At 45.1% G+C, this 24,499-nt stretch overlaps 1 long non-coding RNA gene across 2 annotated transcripts; it reads right to left on the reverse strand.

The window, feature by feature from the left end:
• Nucleotides 1–19,440: 19,440 nt before the first annotated feature.
• On the reverse strand, nt 19,441–22,715 carry LOC123161616 (uncharacterized). 2 transcript variants are annotated; one of them, XR_006480758.1, is made up of 4 exons: nt 21,542–22,715; nt 21,199–21,445; nt 20,893–21,085; nt 19,441–20,810 (listed from the first exon to the last, which is right to left on the reverse strand). It is a non-coding gene; the product is annotated as an uncharacterized lncRNA (long non-coding RNA). The 2 variants fall into 2 exon arrangements; XR_006480757.1 differs by having other exon boundaries at nt 19,441–21,085.
• Nucleotides 22,716–24,499: the final 1,784 nt, after the last annotated feature.

Below are 24,499 nucleotides of genomic sequence, written 5' to 3' on the forward strand. Positions count from 1 at the left end.
GACCTCCTCGCCACCGACAACCATTCATGTGGGTCGTTGGGGCCAACAACGGGGTGCAGCTCCAGCACCGCCTCTGGACACGGCAACCGCGGTGAGCGTCACGCTCATATCATCGCTAGACACGGTCGGTTTCAGTGTGCCGAGGGTGGTGTTAGTGCTATGGCACGACCAACAGTATGTTTGGTTTGTGCCCAAGGTTGCCCCATCAAAGCATTGGGTAGCCAAAATTTTGGTTGAGGTATTGGTTGCCCATGATTTGGCCGACATTGGCAAGAAAAATGAACTAGAGTTGGCTAGAGTTCATTGGCATGACAAAAAATGGCAACCATCCAAACAAAGACCAATCTATGGGCCATGACCAAAATTTTGGTTGAGGTATTGGTTGCCCATGATTTGGCCGACATTGGCAAGAAAAATGAACTAGAGTTGGCTAGAGTTCATTGGCATGCCAAAAAAAATGGCAACCATCCAAACAAAGACCAATCTTTGGGTCATGACCAAAATTTTGGTAAGGTGCACTTTGGCCACAATCCAAACACACCCTAACACCCGGCTCGTCGAGGATGCACGGGGTGCTGCGACGCGTCCGCGGAGTGGTGTAGTGCGGCCAACTGCATCCTCTGGACCTGAGACCATCCCGGGTCGTCTTGCTTTTTCAATGACATGCGGGGATCGCATGTGAGCAAAGGGCATCTCCAACGTTGCCACGACCGCAGCTGACTACCCTGGCACACCAAAACCCTCGTCCCTCGCGCCGTCGCGCGGTGCGTTCCCAGCCGGCACCAGCTGCCCGCATTCATGCCGTCCATTCGTAGGTCGTCGTTAAGAGGCTCGGTGCCCGAGGAACCAACTCCGGCGACTTAATGACGCACCCGGACGCTTGGCCTCACCGGAATGCGCTACTTAAGCGGCAACGCCCAGCTAACCTCCACACCATAGCGCATCGTCCTCCTACCTGGCACCACATCCGCCATGACTGCAAGTGCGAACACTCTGTGGGAGAGCTTGTCTTCAGGGATGAAGTGCGAGGTCGCCGCCCTCGCTCAAGTCGCCTCTCATGACGCAATAGCGGCGTAGCCGGACGCGGACGCGACCGCACAAGCGGTGGCCACCCTGGCGGGCGGCGATGGGAGCACCGTCAGCCATGCGTCCTACTAGCCGCCATCCAGCGCCCGGCACCGCCGAGGTCGGGGACTCCTCCGAGGATGAGTAGGGCATGGGAGGCGGCAGGGCATGGTGTGCCAACTGGCCGGTCCGTCTCCCGTGTTCTACTTTTCCTCGCCGGAGACCGCACCTTCACTTCACGGGTCTTGAACCCCGCCCCCATACATAGAGATCGCAGATGGAGGACGTCGGTCGACGCCGTAGAATAGGTTTAGGGTCGGGTTTCTTTTATTTTTCTATCATATAAAAGTTTGAAATGTAATGAAAATCTGCCGTGTTTGCATTAATCTCGGCCGGTGTATATGAACTTTCACAATAATATACATATTGTAGGAGTACTAGCAAGATGCCCGTGCGTTGCACGGAAGATCAAGATCTTGTGGGAGAAAAGGATGAACGAGGGAAAGCCTTATCTTCAAATGTGGAGAGGAGTGCGGGTAAATTGTCATAGTTTCCTTCCTATCGGTTAGATATAGATCGGACGGCCTATATTGCAAGATGACAGGCACACCATCATCACCAACTCTACTTTTTATTGAACCGAGACAAATCTAACATGCGAAGTAAAATAAACACATAGGGTCTATACATACACAAATTATCTTAGGCACTCCAATAGTACGTCCACTACACATTCACGCATTTCACATCTTTCTACATCTACGGGAACCTACGAAAGGGTTAACGTAAATTGCCTCTCTCTCCTCCCCTGATGTTCATGGTTGTGGGCCCCTCCCTCCCCCCAATCTACAATCAACAGCTCACACGTTTCACATTACGTTAACTATGTAACTGGGATTACGTAGGTGTAGCATTACTCGTCCTCAAAAACCCAACTAAGCCAACCTCCCAGCATATCGCGTGGGAAGAGACCCGGCCGCGCCGTTTTAGTCGGGATTACCGGATTACTAGTAGTAGTATCGATGGATCGTGCAAAGCAGCAATTCTTTTTGAGGGGGCGAAGCACCTAGTTTAAAAGGAAAAAAGGCGGTACACTCACAGCACTCCTTTCGCGGTCGCATTGCACCCCACACACGTTCGGTCCTGCACACGGCTCACAAAAATGGAACGCGCTTCGGCTTGCCTCTTCACTAACACGTGGGACTGCACTTGGAGAAACCGACCATGCGCCAAACTCCCCTCGCCCACCGCACGAAAATCCTGCCCCCCCCCCACACACACACACAAATTCCCCCCAAATCCGATTCAACCGCCCTTCGGCCAACTAGCCAATAATATTCCCCAAACCCCCCTCCCCCCCCCCCCCCCCGTCCCCCTCCACTCCATTCGCTCCGCCAAAGCCGCCCTCCCCGTCGTGCCGATACGTCGGCGCCGCGGTTTGTCGAGGGGACGCACGGCGATCCTCTCGCTCCCATAGTACGCTCTCGTAGACTGCCGTCATCTAGCCACGCCGCCACCTCTGGCTACGTTCTTGTGGAGGCGCACGGTGGTCAGCGCCGCCACCGCTGACGACGTTTGTGTGGAGATGCACGGCGGTTAGCTTCTCCCACGGTACGCGCATTCTAGACTGAGGCCCCATTCATGTCGGTGTAGCGCTGAATATTAGCTAATAGACGCTGTTAATCTCACTGTTTGCCGAAGTAGTTTACTGTCAATATGCTCTACTTAAGAAGCTTCCTTGCCCTGTTCTGCACTCAATCTGCTTAGCTGAGATGGCATGCCAAGGCCGATTAGTTGCTAAAATATCTTGCCATATATTTATTGTGATGTAGATTGCCATGGTCTAGTAGCCAATCTGTTAGGTGAAATAGCTCTACACCGTTTTATACTCAATCTTTGTTGCTGCGATGGCCTTCGATAGTTTGATGGCTGTGTGCTCGGCCTCATTGACTACTGAAATAGCCTGCCATAATTTAGCACTCAAATTTGTTTGCCGAATTAGCTTTACATATATTTTGTTACTTAGATCTGCTCGTCCAAATATCTTGCCATAGCTTTAGACATCGACCTAGGTATTTTTTTTCTGGACTTCATTTTTTTAGAAAAGGAGGAAGACCCCCGGCCTCTGCATCTGGGCGATGCATACAGCCACTTTATTAATTATTCTCAAAATACCTTACAAAGAAATATATATTTTCCTGTAATATCTAGTAGAAGAACTAATTTGTATGTCTAACAGATCGACAAGACTTGGATAACTTCTGCTCAAAGATTCTCTGCTGCATATGTCGAGGGGGTTGAAAACTTCATGAACTTTATCAGAGCTGAGTACGATGATCCAAAATCAGATGTTCTTTGCCCATATAGCAGTTGTATGAATTCAGTTACAAGACCCCAGTCAACTGTGCAAAATCATCTACACTTGTATGGGATGTCGGTCACATATACTAGGTGGGTTCTTCATGGTGAAGCTGTGAACGTCAATGTTATTGACTACGTGGAAGCAGCAGATCACCATCTTGATCTACCTGATGCTCAGGTGGAAGAGGAGGAGGAGGAGGTGGTGGCGGAGCTAGTGAGTTTGACCAACATTGAAACAATGCTACGACATTCTCGTGCATTCTGTGAACTTTCACCTGCAGAAGAAAACGGTGGGCCCGCATGTTGGAACAATGCAACGTTGCTGTCACCCCAAGAAATAAGCTGTCAATATTCTCAGCTATGGTCACCTTTCTTCAGGTGAAGACATCTGAGCGGATGACCAACAAATCATTCGATGCGATGTTGGCTGCTTTCTGCAAATCTTTCCCAGATGCGTCTGAGCTGCCACACACCTACAGTAAAATGAAGAATTCCCTTCGTGCAGTTGGAATTGGATATGATATGATCCATGTTTGTAAGAATAATTGTGTTCTGTTCCGGAAGGATTATGCCAACTTAAGTGAATGCCCGAAATGCAAACCATCAAGATGGAAAGATGGCGATGCTGTGAAAAGGATTCCTCATAATGTTCTGAGACATTTTCCAGTTACACCAAGATTGCAGAGGTTGTTTCATGATGCTGAAACAAGAGAGGATGTACTGTGGCATTCTAGGAACCAGGAGTACAGAGATCAGAATGTAATGAGCCATCCATCTCATGGTAGTGAGTGGAAAAGCTTCAATGATAAACACAAAAAGTTTGCTGCTGACCCGAGAAACATTAGACTTGGCTTAGCTTCAGATGGATTTAACCCATTTGGTCACCAGAGCGCCACATATAGCATGTGGCCAGTGCTTGTTATCCCTTACAACATGCCTCCAAATGTCTGCACCAAAGAATCAAACTACATGATGGCCTTGCTCATCCCAGGTCCAAAAAGTCCTGGAAAGGATTTTAATTTGTTCATGGAGTCTCTTGTGGAGGAACTTCAACAGCTATGGAAGGGTGTTCTCACTCGAGACCTATATAGCAGCCCACCAGCTGATTTCTTTCTGCGTGCTATTATAATTTGGTGCATCCATGATTATCCGGCTTTGGGCACTATGTCAGGGCGAACGAGACATGGTTACAATGCATGTGTTCGCTGTGACAGGAATCTGCTGTCATACGCAATACTTAGCAAGATCTGTTACATTGGACACTGCCATTTCCTTGCCAAGGACAAGTCGCATCCTAGAAAATACCGAAGACATGTGTTCAATGCAAAGCATGAAAACCGTGATGCGCCAAAGAGGCTCACCGCCGATGAGTTGCAAGTGGAATTAGAGAAGGTCAGGCATAATACACCAGGAAACCATCCTGGTAATGGTAGCGGGAAAAGGAAGCATGGCAGGGCATAAGAGAGATTATTGTTTACCCGCAGGTCCACTTTGTGGGACTTGGAGTATTGGAAAGATTTGGATCTGCGGCATAATCTTGATGTGATGCACATCGAGAAAAATATATGTGACAGCATTATCGGCACACTTCTTAATATTGAAGGAAATACGAAAGATACCTTAAAATCTAGGATTAATTTGACACACCTGGGTATCAGAAAGGATTTGTAGGTGCAAGATGAAGGTAAACCACGGGATATGGCACCAGCTATGTACGTCTTGGACAAGGTAAAAAGAAAACAATTCTGAGAGGTCCTGTCACGTGTGAGATTCACACATGGATTTGCTTCCAACCCTGACAGGAGAGTCAGTGCAGATGGAAACAAGGTACAAGGGTTGAAAACTCATGACTGCCACGTTCTACTTCAAAGGGTTTTACCTGTTATCCTTAGAGGATTGGGCCGCCCTGACTTATACAGAGCAGTTGCAGAGTTGGGACAATTCTTCAGGGAACTCTGCAGTAGAAATATCAGGATAGATGCTTTGGAGCGTCTTAGAGACAAGATACCAACTATCATATGCGACCTTGAGAAGATATATCCTCCAGCCTTCTTTGATGTGATGGTGCATTTGGCTGTCCATCTACCTGATGAGGCACTACCTAGAGGTCCAGTACAGTATGGCTAGATGTACCCTATTGAAAGGCGGCTAGGCACTTTCAAGGGCTATGTTAGGCACAGAACTAGACCCGAGGGTTCCATTGCAGAGGCCTACATTGCTACAGAAGCATTGACATTCTGCTCAAAATACATTGAAACAACTGATCAGCTTAGCAAAGAGGTGGGTGAAGACAATCCCGGGCTCAATGTTTTCGATTATTCTGTTCGAGTTATAGGGAAGAGTCAACAAGAGGACAAACCTAAAGATTTGGACAAAATGGTTTGGTATGTGTTGAATAACTGTCCTGAGATACTACCTTATATCAAGTAAGTGCAGTACTGCAGCTTATACATAATAATCTACTAAACTTGCAGCACATTTTTATATATTTAGATGTTTGACGCGATCACTATGTTGTACAGCATCTACAAAGAGGAGTTACTGCCGCAAAATCCAAGAAACATTGACAAGCTGGTTAGGGCAGGATTTGCGAAATGGTTCAAGAACCATGTAAGCTTTTGAAGTGCACTGTCAGTTTTTGTAATATATTGAGTACATAAGGTGATCAGCTTGTCTATTTTCTAACCATAGGTTAAGAAGATGCGGGAGGATGGGCAGGCAGTTGATGATGCCCTTTACTCACTAGCAATGGGTCCTGATACTCGGGTAAGACATTGTGAATCTTGCGTTGTTGGAGATGTGCGCTACAACACCCTTGCACGAGACGAAGGCAAGAAGACACAAAATAGTGCCATCATGAGCACGGATACGTATGACAAAGAGACAACTGAAATGTATGCTAACATAACAGACATTGTTCAGTTGCAGTATATCTCCAGTTTCGAGGATCATCAGTGTGTGGTTCTGTTGTGCTGTCGTTGGTATAACATGTTTTCCAGGATCGCAAAACCCAGAGCTGATGATTATTTCAAATCCATCAATGTCAAGGCGGCGTACTAGACCAACAAGCCTTTTATTTTGGCAAATCAAGCAACACAGATATTTTTCTTGGAAGACACATTTGCACGTAGCGATGACTGGAGAATATTGCAAAGGTTTGAGCAGAGGAATTCGTTTAATGAAGTTGCACAACAAGATGATGCTTACACTGCTCCTGATGTACAAGATAACACAGATGTTCCTAATATCTTTGAGAACCATCACGTCAATGACGCCGGCGAAAAGATTGCCTGTCATGCTGTGGACATACAAGAGTTGATCAAGAAGAAGCCAACGTTCGAGGACGTTGAGGACGAAGAAGAAGATGACACCGTGGGGAATTACGATTTAGACTGATACACATGGCAAAGATGTTGACACTGCTGCTGCGGATGGTGATTACATTGCTTTTGTTGTATTTGCCTGTCAGAAGACGTTTTTTATCTACTATGTGAAATTGTGTTTGCTATATAACTGAAACCTGATGAACATGTTGTTTAGTATTTTGCTGTGAGAACATCACTGTAATGTATGCTGATTTGTGTTTGGTGATTATATGACAACTAAAACATATGATGACATTGTTGTTTAGTTGTACTCATATTTGGTTGTGAAACTTGAATTTGATGACATAGTTTGTTGTTGGACTGCAATTTGCTCGACATCTTCGAATGAGAACAAAGCTGACCCGACAGGGCCTCTGCTATTTATTTATTTATGAGCAAAAGGGGATACCCCCTGTTTTCCGTTAATAGAAATCATTAGATGTTCACAACACTATGCCCGGCCTGCTACACAGGTTTCATTCATTACTAGTTTCAGCAAAGTGCTCATGTCGTAGCCACTGAATACATCATGAGTGCTACATACACTGCAAATAAAGAGACAATCATCCTACAGAGCACATCGATTTTGCCCATTATCTTCACAAGCTCTTTCATCTCCTCATTGCTGTCAAGGCCGTTCAGTAGCTGTTGCTTGTCCATGATCAGAGGAACTGCATCTTTAACCTTTTGCTCTGCATCAACACCCCAACCTGCTGGTATTGGGATTCCTCGGCTAACCAAATAATCAGCGTAGTTGCATTCCCCCACATCAGCAACTTCCCAGAAATACAAATCACACGAATCTTCCCTTTTCTGCATGAATCAAATCGGAAGATCATCAACCAAACTATTAAAAAAATCAGCAACTGAAAGTAGCAGAACAACACTTAAACATATTATTACCCCATGATTCGGGCATTTGTAGAAGACTCGGTCAGGGTTGAGGATTGTGATTGAGACGCGACGAATGACTCTACGTGATTTGCAGCAGTGGCACCACACCAACGGCAGCGGGTTGCGATGAGCAATCGGCTACGGTGCGCGTGCCGGCGGGGGTGTGATGAGACCCACGAGCGATGGTACGGGTGGCGACTTGGCGCATATCTGGTTGTTGCCTGCTGAAGAGCAGGTGGACGAGCAGCCGGCGGACATGGTTGCTGCGGCCAGAGCTTCTGATGCTAGGCAGAGTAAGTAGAGAAGAGGATAAGCGAACGTTGGATATGTCAGTTTCATTACTTGCAGAGTAGCATAGCACCATATATAGTCATAGTCTAGGTTTGGATTCGAACTAGCTATAGGAGCACGTCTCGACAACGTCTCTTTACTGGTACACTAGCTTGTTCTGTACGCCTTCCCAAGTCTTTGATTTTCTTTCCCTTTTTTGCGAGGAAGGAAGGAGGACAAAATTGAGAGTTCCTGGGACTCGAACCCAAGACCTCTCGGTTGAAAATCAAGGGTGCTAGTCACTTATGTGGCGAACGTTCCCTGTGAGGAGGACGGCAGACGAACGCATTTTCCTCGCAGTTTTCTTCCTATATACAAAAAAGTATGCTACTTGGTTTCTGCTTAGTCAACAAATGATTGTGCCAACCTTGACCGTTGGATTGACATTCAACGTCTGTCACGTTTCTTCAGTCTCTTCTTCCTCGAGCCGCCAAAGCCAAACCAGCGCCGGCGGGACCGCATGCTCCCGCCTCCCACGGCTCCTGTTCGTTCCCGTCTAAGGCCTCACCATCGTCCTCCGCCTTGGTTCGCTCGCCATGGCGCCGCCATCCGGTGTTGTCAACATGGTCAACAACCAAGACGAATAAGGAGATGACTGTACATGGTGAGGATGACAGTAGGGACCCAGCAGCGTACACAGTAATTTTATTTTTTCGGGACGGAGAAGGGTATCAACTGGGTTGTGCGGGACCCGTGGCCCGTCTAGCCCAGGCTTTTATTTCATATGTTTAGCACATGACCAGCCCAATTTGTTTTTTTCCATTCTGAAAAATGTCTAGCCAGCTATTTTGTTTTTTGCAGAATAACCAACATAGCCTACTTGCTTTTCTATGCCCTGCTGGGCCGGAAATCTTTCAACACGAGGAGGGATGCATTTTGCCCAAAAAATGGGCTATAAGTAATAAGAAATGGGCTATAAGTAATAAGAAATGGGTTGTAAAATGAAAAAATACAGCAAACAAGCAATTAGTTCCAAAATATTGTTTTCTTTCGGATTTTGATATTTTAAATTTCATTGTTTTTGTGCGGGTAAATTTTCATTGAATTTAAATTAAGGTATATTTAGATTTAAAATTAATTTGAATCTGGCTAGAAATTTTGGGTTGTATGCTATTTGGGACAGATTTGGAGGCTGACTTGTGGGTCTACTAGGTTGACGTGTACTTTGGCTTTGTCAACTTAGTCCACAAACGATTCTAGCAGCAGTGACCGTTGGATGTTAATCCAACGGCCGTGCTGCTTCTTCAATATGAACGATTCTAGCTCCAGTGACTGTACGATGTCCATCCAACGGCTGTAGTGCTTCTTCAACCTCTGGTCTTCTTGCTCCAGCCGCCCAAAGCAGCGTCGGTCGTGCCGCATGCTCCTGCCTCCCGTGGCCGGCTGTGCTGCCGCGGAGGCCTCACGCCCCCTACTATTCCCACTGTTGGCCAAGCACTGAGGCGACGGCAGCCTCACACCGCAGCGGAACCAGTGAACCCTCGTACTCCTCTCTGCGCGGGCTTCCACTGCCGCGTCTTCCCCGGCTCTGCGTCGTCCCCTTCCTAGGCCTTCCCGTCGTCCACCGTGTGGTGCTCTCGGCGTGGCCTGGTCAACGTGGTCAAGGAACGACTTCCATCGGATATGGACTGTACGTGGAGAGGCTGACAGCTGGGTCCACGGCCGCAGCAAGGAAGTACCTCCTTATTACGCGGAAAATAATGATTCCTCCACCTGACAGCTGGGACCCACCGGACGGGCCACTGTATTTTGTGAAAAAAAACATTTCCCCCTGACTGCTGGGACCCACCAGCTACATGTTCGCACGCAAGGAAGTGCGTCCGGGCAAATAAACGATTCGCCCCCCTGACTGCTGGGACCCACCAGTTACATCTTCGCACGCAAGAAAGTGCGTCCGGGCAAAAAAACGATTCGCCCCCCTCACTGTTGGGACCCACCAGCTACATCTTCGCACGCAAGTGCGTCCGGACAAAAAAACGATTCACCCCCCTGACTGCTGGGACCCACCAGCTACATCTTCGCACGCAAGGAAGTGCGTCCGGACAAAAAAAACGATTCGCCCCCCTGACTGCTGGGACCCACCAGCTATATTTTCGCACGCAAGGAAGTGCGTGACAGTCGGGACCCACTACAAGAAAACTGTTAATCTATGATGGATTTCTGGTGACGGATTCACAAACCATCATCAATGGTATTTCATCGATGATGGTTAGCCTAGATCCATCATGGATCATCAAGGGGGCGACGACCCCTGATATCTGGTGACGGTTTTATGACAAACGTTACCTTGCTGTCACAATCCCAATATGTAAAGCTTTTGTTCTTATTTTACTCCAATCTGAGCAGCAATTGATTTTGCCCCTGATGTGTCATGCTCCAGATAGGCCGCATTATAAAAAAAACATCCGAAATTTTTGAAAAATGTTCCCAATTTTAAAAAATGCACGAAATAAAAAAGATGACCAAAAATCTTCAAAACGTGTTAACATTTTCAAAAAATGTTCCCACTTCAAAAAAAATATTTTTTAAGTAAATGTTCAGAAATTTTATAAAATCTTTGCATTCTTAAGAATATTCGATTTTTCAATAAAAAAATTAAAAAAAATAAGAAACCGTTGCTACAATGCATGTTGCTATAATTTTTTAAATTTGTCTTTTCCGTTTTTTCCTTCCTTCTTTTTTTTAAGAATAACAAATATCAAAGAATTGTTTGTTTCCAAACAATTGTTCCAAATCTTTAAAAAGTCCCCGTTTTCAAATTTATTCACAATTTTTTGTTTGAAATATAAAAAATGTTTGAAAATTGTTTGAAAACTTCAAAAAAGTTCCCATTTGAAAATATGTTCGTAAATTAAAAAAAATAAAAGTTGTTCGCATTTTAAAAACATGTTCGGAATGTTCAAAAAATGTTCCAATTTTAAGAAGTGCACAAATTTTAAAAAATTGTTCACAATTGTTCAAACTTGTTCATGTTTTCAAACAATATTCCCAAAAGTATTTTTTTTGAAAATGTTCAGAAAAATTATAAACTGTTTAATATTTCAAAAATATTCGTTTTTAATATATTTTAAAAATAAAAAATCGCTGCAACAGTGCGTGTTGCTTTTTTTAGGCGGACAGTTAGCGCTACAGTGATCACTACAACATGATAAATGGGCCGGCCCACTCAGGGCACTCCTTTGCGAAGAAGAAGATCCCATCGAGCATCCAGCAGACCAGCACTATGTGCTCACCCCTAAAAAAAGTGTTTTCCCTCTCGTTAGGGTTTTAGTCCTCCCGGGGCGACTATAGTCGCCGCCGTCGAGATCTCGATTTCCCCGCCCTGATCACCGGCCGCCGCACTTTGCGATCGCATCAGGATCTTCTCCTGGGCTTTGCGCTAGGCGGGGGGAGATCGGGGGGTTGGGGCTGCTGCTACAAGGCCCGGTTTTTGTCTCAATCGGGTTAGGGTTCCAGAGAGGATGTCTTCGAGCGCGGCTCAGGATGCGACGGCCGCAGGCTCATCGGGGACAGATGATGTGGAAAAGATGATGAGGGAATTAGGGCTTCGAGAAGAAGACCTCGATGATGTGATCATTGATGAGAAGGAGGTGCCGTCGGAAGCTGCCAGATGGATCGCCCTAGCGAGGGTGCACTCCAAGAAGACGTATAGCCAACACTGATTTTTCAAGAATATGAGATCAGCGTGGGATCTGGCGCAGGAGGCGAATTTCAAGCCTCTGGAGGATAATCTGTATACCATCCAATTCTCGTGCTTAGGGGATTGGGAGAGAGTCATGCGTGCTGGACCTTGGCACTTCAGGGGTGATGCGGTGATCATCAAGCCTTATGATGGGATCACGAAGCCGTCCACAGTTCAGCTAGACACCATAGAGATATGGGCACAAATCCATGATGTACCATAGCTATATGCTTACCTGGTGTCATCACTTGGCGCTAAGCTTGGAGAGGTGCTGTTCACGGAGCCACAGTCGCAAGATTTTAAGGGTAATTTTTATCGTGTTTGGGTGAGAGTCAATGTCTCTAAACCTCTCAAGAATGTTGTATCCATGATTCGTGATGGCAAAAGGCAGATTTACAGGGTCAGATATGAAAAGCTCCCGGATTGGTGTGCGGTCTGCGGGATGCTTGGCCACCAATACAAGGAGCATGGCAATGGGATACACCCTCCTTCAGCTTTAGTCTTTAAGGATCTGAGGGCAGGCTGGTTTATGCGTACTAGTTGGGGTCCTGGTGATGGACGAGGCCGGAGAGGAGGCCGAAGGGGTGGTCGATCAGATGGCCAAGGAAGGAGCGCTCAGTACCAACCTTACCATGCCGATAATGGTTCTGAGGAGGATCTAGAGGACGACAATGATGCTGTGATGAAGGAGGCTGAGAATAACAGGAAGAGGGTGTCAGATCTAGCAGTGGGGAAGAGTGTGATGCCGACAGGGAATCATGTAACCACAAGCAATGGACAGCAAGCTACGTTGGCACTTCCAGCTCCCGTTGTCCCTCCCAGCCCGAGTAGTAAGCAGGAGCCCAAGAGGACAAAGATGCAGAAAGATGATGGCAAGAGCAACATGGACAAGACTGGAGTACAAGGCAAGGGTGACATAATATTGGCGGGCCTCGAGGGGCGCCGCCGAGGCCAATGAGTACCTTATGTTGGAACTGTCGTGGTGCGGGCAACGCCGCGACAGTTCGTGAGCTTCGCGACTTCGCAAGGCAGTTTGCCCCTACCCTACTGTGTATAGTTGAGACACAAATCGAAGGAGCTAGGGTAGAAGCTTTAGCTAGTACTCTTGGTTATGATAAGTCATATGCTGTTGATAGCCATGGTAGAAGCGGTGGTATTGGACTATTTTGGAATGATTCAATAAAAGTGGAGATTCTTGGCTATTCTGACTATCATTTAGATGTGTCGGTAGAGGAAGACGAACAGGAAATATGGTGGATGACTTGTGTGTACGGTGAGGCTCAGACACACCTTCGACACCAAACATGGCAGGTTTTGAAAAACATTAGTACTTTGAGTACTCTTCCTTGGCTCTGCATAGGCGATTTCAACGAAGTTTTACGTCCGAACGAACATGAGGGGGTTGGACAGCATAGTAACGCTCAAATCCAGGCCTTCCGGGATGCTACGGATGTTTGCATGCTGCTGGACTTAGGCTATAAGGGCAATTTTTGGACTTTTGAAAAAAAGGTGGTGGGGGGTACCTACACATGGTGTCGTCTCGACAGAGCAATGGCGAATGCAGAATGGCTAGCGAGGTTCCCTTTGGCATCAATATCACACATTACGTGTGCCACATCAGACCACTCTCATATCTTGCTTGACTATGGAAACAGAACAACTAGAAGAGGGGAGAGACCTTTCAATTACGAGCTAATGTGGGAGACACATGAGGGGCTCAAAACGATCTTGTCAGAAGGATGGGCTAGGAAACCACCATGCAGTAGCGTGGAACAGATGCGTGACAAGCTGCGAGCCTTGCAGACGAGTTGACCAGATGGAGCAAGGACACCTTCGGAAGTGTTAGGAAGGAAATTAAGAGGCTTAAGCAAATGCTGGAGGAGCTCAGGGGCGACCCACTAAGAGCGGCACCTTCTCATGTTGAACTAAAGATCAACGAGCAGCTGATCGAGATGTATCACAGAGAGGAGATCATGTGGAGACAACGGGCAAGGGTCGAGTGGCTTTCGGAGGGAGACAAGAATACCAAATTCTTTCACCTTCGCGCGAGCCTCCGCAGGAAGAAAAATATGGTGAAAGCCTTACAAAACTCTCTGGGTGCTGTTATCTCGGATCCGGCCGAACTCCGGGACATGGCAAACATGTTCTACCGAAATCTGTATACTACGGAGGGTGTTAGTAACATGGAAGAAGTGCTGGAGCAGGTCCCGCAGAAGGTGACAGAGGAGATGAACGCATCACTTTGTGCTCCATACACAAACGAAGAGGTAAAAAATGCTTTGTTTCACATGTTTCCTACCAAGGCGCCGGGCCCGGATGGCTTTCCCGCACACTTTTATCAACGACATTGGGATGTATGTGGTGACGTGGTTACCAAGGTCGTCCTAAGCATAGTCTGTGGGGAAGAAAGTCCTGAATGCATCAATGACACAGTGTTGGTTCTTATTCCGAAGGTAACAAATCCTACTGCTTTGTCTTAGTTTCGACCTATTAGTCTTTGCAATGTATTGTACAAAATCGCATCCAAGGTGGTAGCCAATAGGTTGAAGATCATATTACCTGATATTATTTCGGAGGAGCAGTCTGCATTTGTGCCAGGGAGGCAAATTACGGATAACATCATTTGTGCGTATGAATGTTTGCATTTTATGAAGCGGTCCAGGGCGAAGTCAAACAGTTTTTGTGCACTGAAGTTGGATATGATGAAGGCCTATGATAGGCTAGAGTGGACATACTTGAGAGCTATCATGACTGAACTTGGTTTTGCAGAACAGTGGATAAACACAGTCATGGCTATGGTTTCATCGGTCTCTTTTTTAGTTCTTTTCAATGGTGAGAAGCTTGATCCTTTCAAACCTACCAGAGGAATCCGGCAGGGAGACCCAATCTCCCCCTACTTATTCTTGATTGCAGCAGAGGGCCTTTCGTGCCTCCTGAAATCCAGTTCTCAGTCATCACTAGCAGGTATCAAGGTGGCCCCCACGGCTCCAACCATTAACCACCTTCTATTTGCAGATGAAAACCTGTTGCTTTTCAAGGCGAGTGTAGAGGGAGCAGTTACAGTGTCAAACCTGCTAGAGAAATATTGTGATGCTTCGGGGCAAAGGATAAACCATGATAAATCCTCCATATTTTTCAGTAAGGGGTGTCCGGGTCCCACCAGAACAGAGGTGAAGAATTCATTACAGGTCCAAGATGAGTCCTTGTCTGAACGGTATCTGGGAATGCCAACTGATGTGGGTCAGTCAAAGAATGGAACTTTTAAATACCTGAGAGATAGAGTATGGGAAAAGATCAAAGGTTGGATGGGGAAGCTGTTGTCCTCGACGGGCAAAGAAGTTTTGATTAAGGCTGTGGCACAAGCGATACCTGTTTATTCCATGGCATGCTTCCGGTTGCCGCGGGGGCTTTGCGAGAACATCACATCGATCATAAGGCAATTCTGGTGGGGGAGTAAGCAGGGCAGAAGGAAGCCCAGTTGGGTGTCATGGGATGTGATGATGAGACCGAAATATATGGGGGGCCTCAGATTCGGAGACATGGAGATTTTTAACCTAGCACTTCTTGCACGGCAGGCTTGGCGCACAATGGTTTCGGAATCCTCATTAAGCTCCAGGATCCTAAAAGCAGTTTACTTTCCAAACTGTTCATTGCTAGACGCAGAGCTGGGGTCTCATCCATCGCAGATTTGGAGGGCCATTTTGGATGGTCGGGACATTTTGGCACAAGGTTTGATCAGGAGGATTGGAGACGGAGAAACCACAGACATTTGGGAACACAACTGGATACCGAGGGAGAGTTTCAAAAGACCTATAACTTCTCTGGTGCAGCATCCTCCTACTAGAGTGGCGCAACTCATCAATGCATCTACTGCGTCTTGGAATGAAGGACTAGTTCGGTCTATTTTCACTCCCTTTGACTCTGAGGAAATCCTAAAGATACCATTGTGTACGCGTACAGTTTCAGACTTCTGGGCATGGCACGAGGAACGACGTGGTATTTTCAATGTTGGCTCGGCATACCGTATGATTTTGAGAACAAAAATCAATCGAGAGGCATGGCTGCATGAAACGGAAGGATCGTCATTTTTTCAGCATGAAAGCAAGAATTGGAGCAGCATCTGGCACATCCAAGTACCTTCAAAGCTCAGGATATTCGTCTGGAGGTTAGCTAGACAGTCTATGCCCTGCGGTGAGTTGCTTATGCATGGCCATATGTCGACAGAAGATACATGCAATCTCTGCGGGGCGAGAGACACATGGAAGCATGCGTTACTGACATGTCCGATGTCCAGCAGTGTATGGGCGCGGGCCCCTGAACATCTGGTGCAACATCTTGTTGATCGCCAAGAGGAGAGCCCAAAGGACTGGCTATTTGTGCTACATGATATACTAAGTAAGGAAGATTGTGTTCGGCTTGTTGTCACGTTGTGGGCAATTTGGGGGGCGAGAAGGAAAGCAATCCACGAGGCCATATTCCAGTCACCATTATCGATACATGGTTTCATCACGCGATACCTGGCTGAGCTTCAAGTGTTGAATACAGTATCGTCGAAGCCGGCGGCAGCAAAGGCCGTTAGATCGACTATCTGGCAACCGCCGGTAGCGGACAGTGCAAAAGTAAACGTGGATGCTGCAGTACCCCAACACAGAAGATATGGAGCCGTGGGTGCGATAAGCAGGAGCGCTGATGGATCGTTCCTGGGAGCCTCAGCCCTAGTGTTTAGACATGTTTTAGAACCGGAGACTTTGGAAGCATTGGCCATTCGAGAAGCCCTTGCTTTATCAGATGATTTATACCTGCGGAGGATCCATGTGGCGTCTGACTGCAAAGTGGTGGTTGAGGACATTACGAAGGAGAATGCATCTCGGTATGGAGCAATCATACATGAAATAATAGATCACTCGTCGTTTTTTAATTTTTGTAAGTTTAGCCATGAATTTAGGAGCTCAAATTATGAGGCTCGCAATTTAGTGAAGTATGCACTTTCTCTAGGGGTTGGCCGCCATGTTTGGTTAGGCCAGCCCGAAGATCTTCCATTCGTCCCTGTAAACATTGTGACGGTTTAATAAAAGCTTCGCGAGATTGTCTCAAAAAAAACCCTAAAAAAAGCACTATTGTGCTCAAACAAATCTCATCCAGCACGAACAGCCGCCGTACAGGCTCGCGCGGATTCGCGCAGGGGAGCTCCGCCTCTGGGCCAGGCGCGCAGCTGGCGACCATCTCGGCGCCGAGGGGGAAGGAACAAGGGTGTGGCTGAGTCTGGTGCCTTCGCCACTCGCCGCTATCTGCCGATGTGGTTGCCTGCATCTGCATGAGCCACCCGCCGACCGGCCGGCCACCCCGTCATCGCCAGCCATTGTCGCACCAGAGACATCCTCCGACCGCTGTTGTGTCCTGCCGGCACTAAGGCGCCCTTCTTCGGACAAGTTCCATTGTTCCCCTCCAGGCCCTCCTCAACACCCAACAGCAGCCGGCAGCCAAGGTATGTCTCCTCATTGCAAGACACTTCACCTGTCAAACAAACTATGGCCACTTGATTCCTTTTCCCGATTGAACCTGATGCCATTTGTTTTACGGAGAATGTGTATTATTTTCACCTCGGGCGACCAACTGAAATATGTATGAACTGCTAAAATGGTAGCTAAAATAAAGAACTCAATATAATTTCGAGTACTTTTATTTTTGTGTTAACTGAATTCGGGTGTTATCTGATGTTTGTGTTAAATGAATTGATGTGCTAACTCAACTCAACTTGTCAACTAAATCTTTAGAGTTAACTGAATGTTGGTGTTAACTGAATCTTCAGTGTTAACTGAATGTTAGTTTTAACTGAAACTTTAGTTTCAACTGAATTTATGTGCTACCTCAAATTAGTGTTAATTTAATCCATGGTGGCTTTTTTGAGGGGGGTTACTTCCGTAATTTGCCAAAATATCTTAGTTTCTTAGGAAACTTGATTGTTTTATGTTTTTCATGCATGTGATGTCTACAATGTTATTCAGCTGCTACGATTACCCAGCTCTAAGCACTCTTTCAGGGTGTACCACCAGAGAATATTCTGCATGTATTCATTGCGATAAGCACCCCCTTTCTTATGGCTTAAGGAGCAAAATTGGGTATATTGGGCACTATCGTTTCCTTCCAATGGGACATCGTTTGCGTAAAAACAATGAATTTGTTGGTCTTCATGGAAGGAATGATGAGCCAGGTAAATTCTCTATCAAAGAGCTACAAGCAGAATTGGAGAAGGTTGGACCTGGCCAGAAAAAGGAAAGCAGGAAAAGGAAGCGTTCTGACTTGAGCAAAAAAAAGCACCATGTGCCAATTTGGAGTCGGAGGGTTTGTTTGTGGGATTTGGAGTATTGGAAAAAAATTGAAGTTGAGACATAATCTTGATGTCATGCACATAGAGAAAAACATATGTGACAACCTTGTTGGGACAATTCTGAATATAGAGGGTAAGACAAAGGACACAATTAAAGCTAGGCTTGATCTCAAAGATTTGAAAATTAAAAAGGGGCTGCAACTGAGGGATGAAGGAAACTCATATGTGATGCTTCCAGCTCGATATACCTTGTCCAAAGAACGAGTGATTTCCTTTTGTCAGTTTTTACGAGAGTTAAAGTTTCCAGATGGGTTTGCTTCGAACATCGCAAGATGTATAAGTGCTGATGGAACCAAGGTACAAGGTCTAAAAACACATGATTGTCACATTCTTTTGCAAAGAATCTTACCTGCTGGCATGAGAGGATTTTTGGACACTGATATATACGAGGCAATAGCTGAGTTAGGCAAGTTCTTCAGGAAATTGTGCTGCAAAACTCTTAACAAAGGATGTGTTGGCTGAAATGAAGAAAGATATCCCTGTAATATTGTGCAAGCTTGAGAAAATTTTCCCCCTGCTTTCTTTGATGTGATGGTGCACCTTGCTGTACATTTACCCGAAGAGGCGTTGCTCCGAGGTCCCGTGCAATATGGGTGGATGTACCCAATTGAAAGGCGGTTGTATACTTTGAAGCGCTATGTGAGGAATAGGGCACGACCAGAAGGGTCAATTGCTGAGGCATATGTTGCTGATGAATGCCTGACATTTTGTTCCAAGTACATCAATGATGTTGAAACAAGATTTAATCGGGAGCCAAGAAATATTGGTTTTTCAGATGAAGAAGCCTATGATGTTGATGTTTTCGGGCATGGAGTTAATTTTCCTTCAGCGTATCAATATGTATATGTTGAAAATGAATTTGATCAAATGGTGTGGTATGTGTTAAACAACTGTAGTCAAGCTGAGAAGTATATAGAGTACTAGATCATTGATGGCGCGCGTTGCTGCGCCCGTCTATTTCTACAATGAAATGGTAGGTATTTGATAAATAAATGACCACATGAAATATATTGAATTTACCTAAACATAACCATACATCAGTTGTTGCGCCTATCTATTTCTACAATGAAATGATAGGTATTTTGATAAATAAATAACCACACGTCATATACTGAATTTACACATAAACATACATTAGTCGGTAATCCAAGAAAATCTCATATATATACTCCGTAAAGGCAAGGTCACATATATAAATTGGCTTCGTATAACAACATACAGAACAATTTAGATAGTAAATACAACTAATCAGTACAGAATAGGCAATAAAAACTCCTCCGTTATCAATATTAGTCCTTTTTAGAGATTCCAATATGGACTACATATGGAGCAAAATGTGTGAACCTACGCTTTAAACTATGTCTATATACATTTGTATGTAGTTTATATTGAAATTTCTTAAAAAACTTATATTTAGGAACGGAGGGAGTAGATTGTATACATCATGCGTAAATGGGATCTTCACGTGCCTCTACCAAAAGGCCACCATTTCCGAAACAAAGAAGATTTATGTCTGCCTAATGCAGCTGGCTTTTTCTTGTGGAGGGCATCACATTCATAGGACATGCATCCTAACAAGAATTAAATTAGTTGCAATATCAAATAATGATATATACTAAATACTACAATACGAGCAGTAGCAGGGATATGCGGTAATCATACTTTTCTTTTTTGTTTGGTGTTTTGTTAAAGATCAATCAGACTGAAAGCTATATGTAATAAAGTGGCAGACCAGCAATTCCATTTTATACATGAAAATGCTTCCAAAACAAACCAACATGGAAAATGGTGTCACTACACTTGTACAAAATAACTAAGGTCCAACTTGAAATGTCAACCAATCAGCAACCACTTGTGTCGCTTGCAGAAAAGATAACTATCCGGTCAGGACAACATAACTGATATAGCAAAGTAACATCATGTATAAAATGGAAGACAAAGAGTTCTACACCAAAAGTGATAACTGAAATAAAAGAGAAGATATGCGTAAGATGTCAGTATACCTAGCGTGTATCCAGTGCGTCGTAGTTGAGCTGCTCAAGCTAGATATCATTACTTAGTTATGCATTAGTACTGAAATAAATTTCAAAGAAGATTCAATCAAATTTTATTGCACCAGCACATATAAATACATAAAAGACGAACTTGAATTCTCTTTGAAAACATAACATCCGTTCAATCAGCAACAACCATGTTTTCTGCAACACTATTGGAAAATTTGAACAATAACAATACCCATGATTGACATGCTCGCTTCTTGTGTTGTTGTTTTTCATCTGACACAGAGCTATTGCAAGTTCGAACTATCTCTACCACTGTTGTGAAACCTTATTCAACAACCAAAAAGAAATGTCCTAAATTTAAGCCCAGCTAGAGCGATTAGGTTTTTTTTATCTCTAGGAAATATATACAAAGGGCTAGACGTTTTAAAGAAAGACAGTTACACGAATCTGTAGCAAACATTGCTTTTTGCTTAATCTTTTTGTCATACCTCGGAACTGTTATAAGCAAAATGAGTATTTATGAGGTCCAGGGAAATAAAATGGAACCGGTGTTTATGTTCTTGAGGCCAGCTTATAAGGTTCAATCATATCCGCTCCACGGTTGCCGTGCCATGACATGGTGAAAATAGATACTGAGTTTGTACGCAGGTACTCATGAATTAGAGAGCAAAAACAATCGTACCTAATTTATAATCTTCATGTAGTACTACTGCAACTCATAACTGAAAAAGGATCACATGATTTAGATAAAGATAACCTATACGATGTGTAAAAGTAAATTTCCTCCATAAATATTTTCATTACCTCATATATCACAATGTTTTGACCTGCAACTGCATCTATCAGTTCAGGAGAAAATTCACAGATTCAATGAAATATTGTCTGGGGTTGAGTGGAAGACTTAAGAGAAACAAAGCTTGCAAATTTGTAGGAATGGATTGTCTAGTTACCTTGTAGAAGGAGATTTCACATCAACATCAGAGGAGGAGAGGATGTACTGCATAACCAGAAGAGGATTTTCAGCTACAGATAAGCATTGCCGAAGATTTTTTTCTAAGATATTGTGACTGTGCAACGCAACAATCAGAAATGAAATCGGCAGTATTGTACCTTCCATGGAGTTAACCGGTTTCCTATCGTGGCCTTCTACCTACAATCCCAAACACAGACATGTCAACATTCTGCTATTGTTACTCTCTCAACAGGTACACATTATTTGACAGGTTACAATGTATCCTCCACTTATAGATTTCATCCAAGATATCATTGCTCTGGACAGCTATGGTATCCTCGAGCTGCAGTATCCTGGACATGATGGTCATCACGCGCTCCCGAACCTCCAGTGTGCTGCACGAACCTGCCAACAATAAGCACCACCAAAATGAGCCGACACCGCCGTCCCCATGGGCAACCGGCAAACGGACACAAGACGGCCGGCAAATAGACGGCGAACCTCGCGACGGTGTCCTTGGTGAATCATGGTGCGCCGGCCTCCAGATCCGGCTGGAGCAGGATGGTGTAGCTTCCATTGGTGATCTGCTCTTGAGTTGCCTTGAGGTCTCAGTGTGCTGGAGGCGATCTTCTCCTTCCTCACATTGGTTATCACAACCAAATCACAAAATATTAATGAATATGCAAAATAAATAAGAGAAATGCATAGATGTTTAGTAAACCTGGTTAGATAATTGATTTTTGAATTTGTATGGGTGAGGTTTCCCCTCAAAGTTAAATGCACAAGATACTTAGCATCAATTCCTATGACAAAACGGAATCGCCTACCAAGTTCCTTTCTCTATTATAAACTAAACAAAAATGTTTATTCTTTTTTGTTCTGCTCAATCCAGTAAAAGTCTAAAAGAGAAAGAATTCAATTAAAAACGTATCACCAACATACAATGTGCACTTCGAAAAGCAATTAAACCATACATAAAATAAATAAGAGAATTCTGAATTTATCCCTATTTGGAATACCTAGGACAAGTAGAAAAAATATGTATACTATGGAACTTACATATTAAATCCAGTGTATCTACCATAACCATAGCCATGTCTTGGGTGATTCTCGCATGGGGAAAGGCCTCCATCTCTAGCCTAGGCATATTGCGAATGGGGAAAGGCTGGTTGTACCTGTAGGCTGTAGGCAAGGCATGGATGTGCGGAAGCCATCTAGGACGACAATCGCACCGCACATGTGGACGCTGAATCTGGTGGCACCGCCGGCGGACGATATGGCTAGATATGAATATGATAGACGATGCCACACGAGGTTGAGGTCGCGGGAGAATCTGGTGGCGCCGCCGGTGGACAATATGGTTGGATATGCTGGACGCTGCCACTGGAGATTGAGGTCGGGGACGGCTCTGCCGCTCGAGGTCAACGTTAGTGAAGCGCGACGACCTGCTTGATGGGGAGGAACAGAAAGAATTGAGGTCGAGGCCGGAGGCCTGGGTCGGTGACAGCGGCGGGAATCGAGATGGGCCCGCAGGCACCATCCAGTCGCGATGGATGCGGTCTGGATCCATAAGCGCGGCGACAAGCCGCCGGATCCGGCGCCAACTCCTTCACCCGCCGGCGGTCAAGCGCGTGCGGGCGCAAGCCCTGCAGGCGGACAGAAGAGAAGAGGTCGGGGAGAGGAGTTTTTTTTGAGGTGGGGAGAGGAGGAGTCGAGGCAGAGAGAGATTGGCATCACGAGTCGAGGCGGAGATATGGGCCGTAAAACCAAATATCAGCCCAGTTAACCACAGTGGGCCAAAAAAGCTACGGGAATAGCTGCCCTTTAGGACGGCCAGCCCACCTCGCGAAAAGAATCATGTTGAAGGAAGATCTAACGGCCAGGGACGTTTAGCACATGAAATCGAATGGCTAGAAATGCTAATGGGCTGAGAGGCCTGGGAGGGTGCTCGGTTTTAATATATCTAAATGTTCTCACTTCTGAATTTGTGTATGTTACCTTTGTGTTGTAAATATGTGATCTATTGATTGATTTTATTTTATCTACAGAATGTTCAGCGGTGAGCTAGAGAGAGAAGGACTGCCAAACATTGAAAGAAGGATTCGGAAAGGATTCCAGACATGGTTCAGGAACTATGTTAGTTTTCATTCACATGTAAATAGAATTTTTGCTTGTGAGATTTTCACAACAGATTCTAATGTACATGTTTGTGTGTGTTGTTGCAGATAATGAGGTTGCGGAATGAGGATGACAAAGAGGTTGACGAGGATCTCTTTGCCTTGGCATGTGGTCCTGATTCGAGAGTCAGGAAATACTCATCATGCATAATGAATGGCATTCGGTTTAGTACTGTTAACCGTGATAACAGTAGGAGAACACAAAACAGTGGAGTCGTGTCTGAAGGTAGGCATGACAGGAAGGTCATTGACTTTTATGGAACCCTGAAAGAGATCATTCAGTTAGACTATAACTTGGATGACAGGTCGGTTGTTATGTTTAAATGTGACTGGTTTAAGCTTGATGGTAAGAAGACTGAACTTCAAAATGATGGTTTTTTTACAAGCATCAATGTGGGAAGTTTATGGTACAAGGATGATTCTTTGATTCTGGCTACTCGGGCTAAAAAGGTCTTCTATTTGCCAGACACAAAGTTAGGGAAAAATTGGCAAGTTGTCCAAACATTCGACCATAGGCATTTGTTCAATATTAGTGAAACTTAGGGTGCACCTTTTGCTGCCCTGCATATCAAGAGGAGGAATGTTGTGATGAGGATGTCAGGCGAAAATCAGTTTCTGACCATACATATGAGAAGCCTTTACATAGAGAGGATGAGCAAGGCGTTATTTTTGAAGTTGATGTAGTTGCCCGCTTGATGAAAGACAAAAACATAGAAGTATATGGAAATGAGGGTGAAGATGAAGAAGATGACACAGTTATGGAGTACTGCAGCGAAAATGAAGGAGGTGCCGCAATGGATGTTGACAGTGATGACGACTAGATGTTTTAATTTAGAAGGTACCACCTTCATTCTTGTTCTACTGTACTATCTTCATCATTTATTTCTGGGTTAAATCAACAAGCACAAGGGCATCTAAATATTGATCTTGTATCAGACTTCAGGAAAAGTGACTTCAATATGATCTTCATTCTTGTTCTATTGTACTATCTTCATCATTTATTTCTGGAATATATGACTTCAGTATGACTGGTATGGCGCTGCTAGAAGGACGACGCGAGAAGGCTGGCCGAGGGCCTTTTTTGCCCACGGCCGGGCAAGAGGGAAGGGATTTTCCTTCTTAATTCTTGCTTGATTAGATTGGTACATCTCCTCTCTTTATATAGAGAGGTTTACTTGACTCCCAAGCAAGGCTTACTTGACCCCTAAGCAAGCGACCCTTATCTCTAATTAACCACACATCTCCCGCACACGCCGACGCGCTAGGAAGCCGCATGCAGCAG

This window comes from Triticum aestivum, chromosome 7B (genome assembly GCF_018294505.1).
Source record: "Triticum aestivum cultivar Chinese Spring chromosome 7B, IWGSC CS RefSeq v2.1, whole genome shotgun sequence".
NCBI lineage: Eukaryota > Viridiplantae > Streptophyta > Magnoliopsida > Poales > Poaceae > Triticum > Triticum aestivum.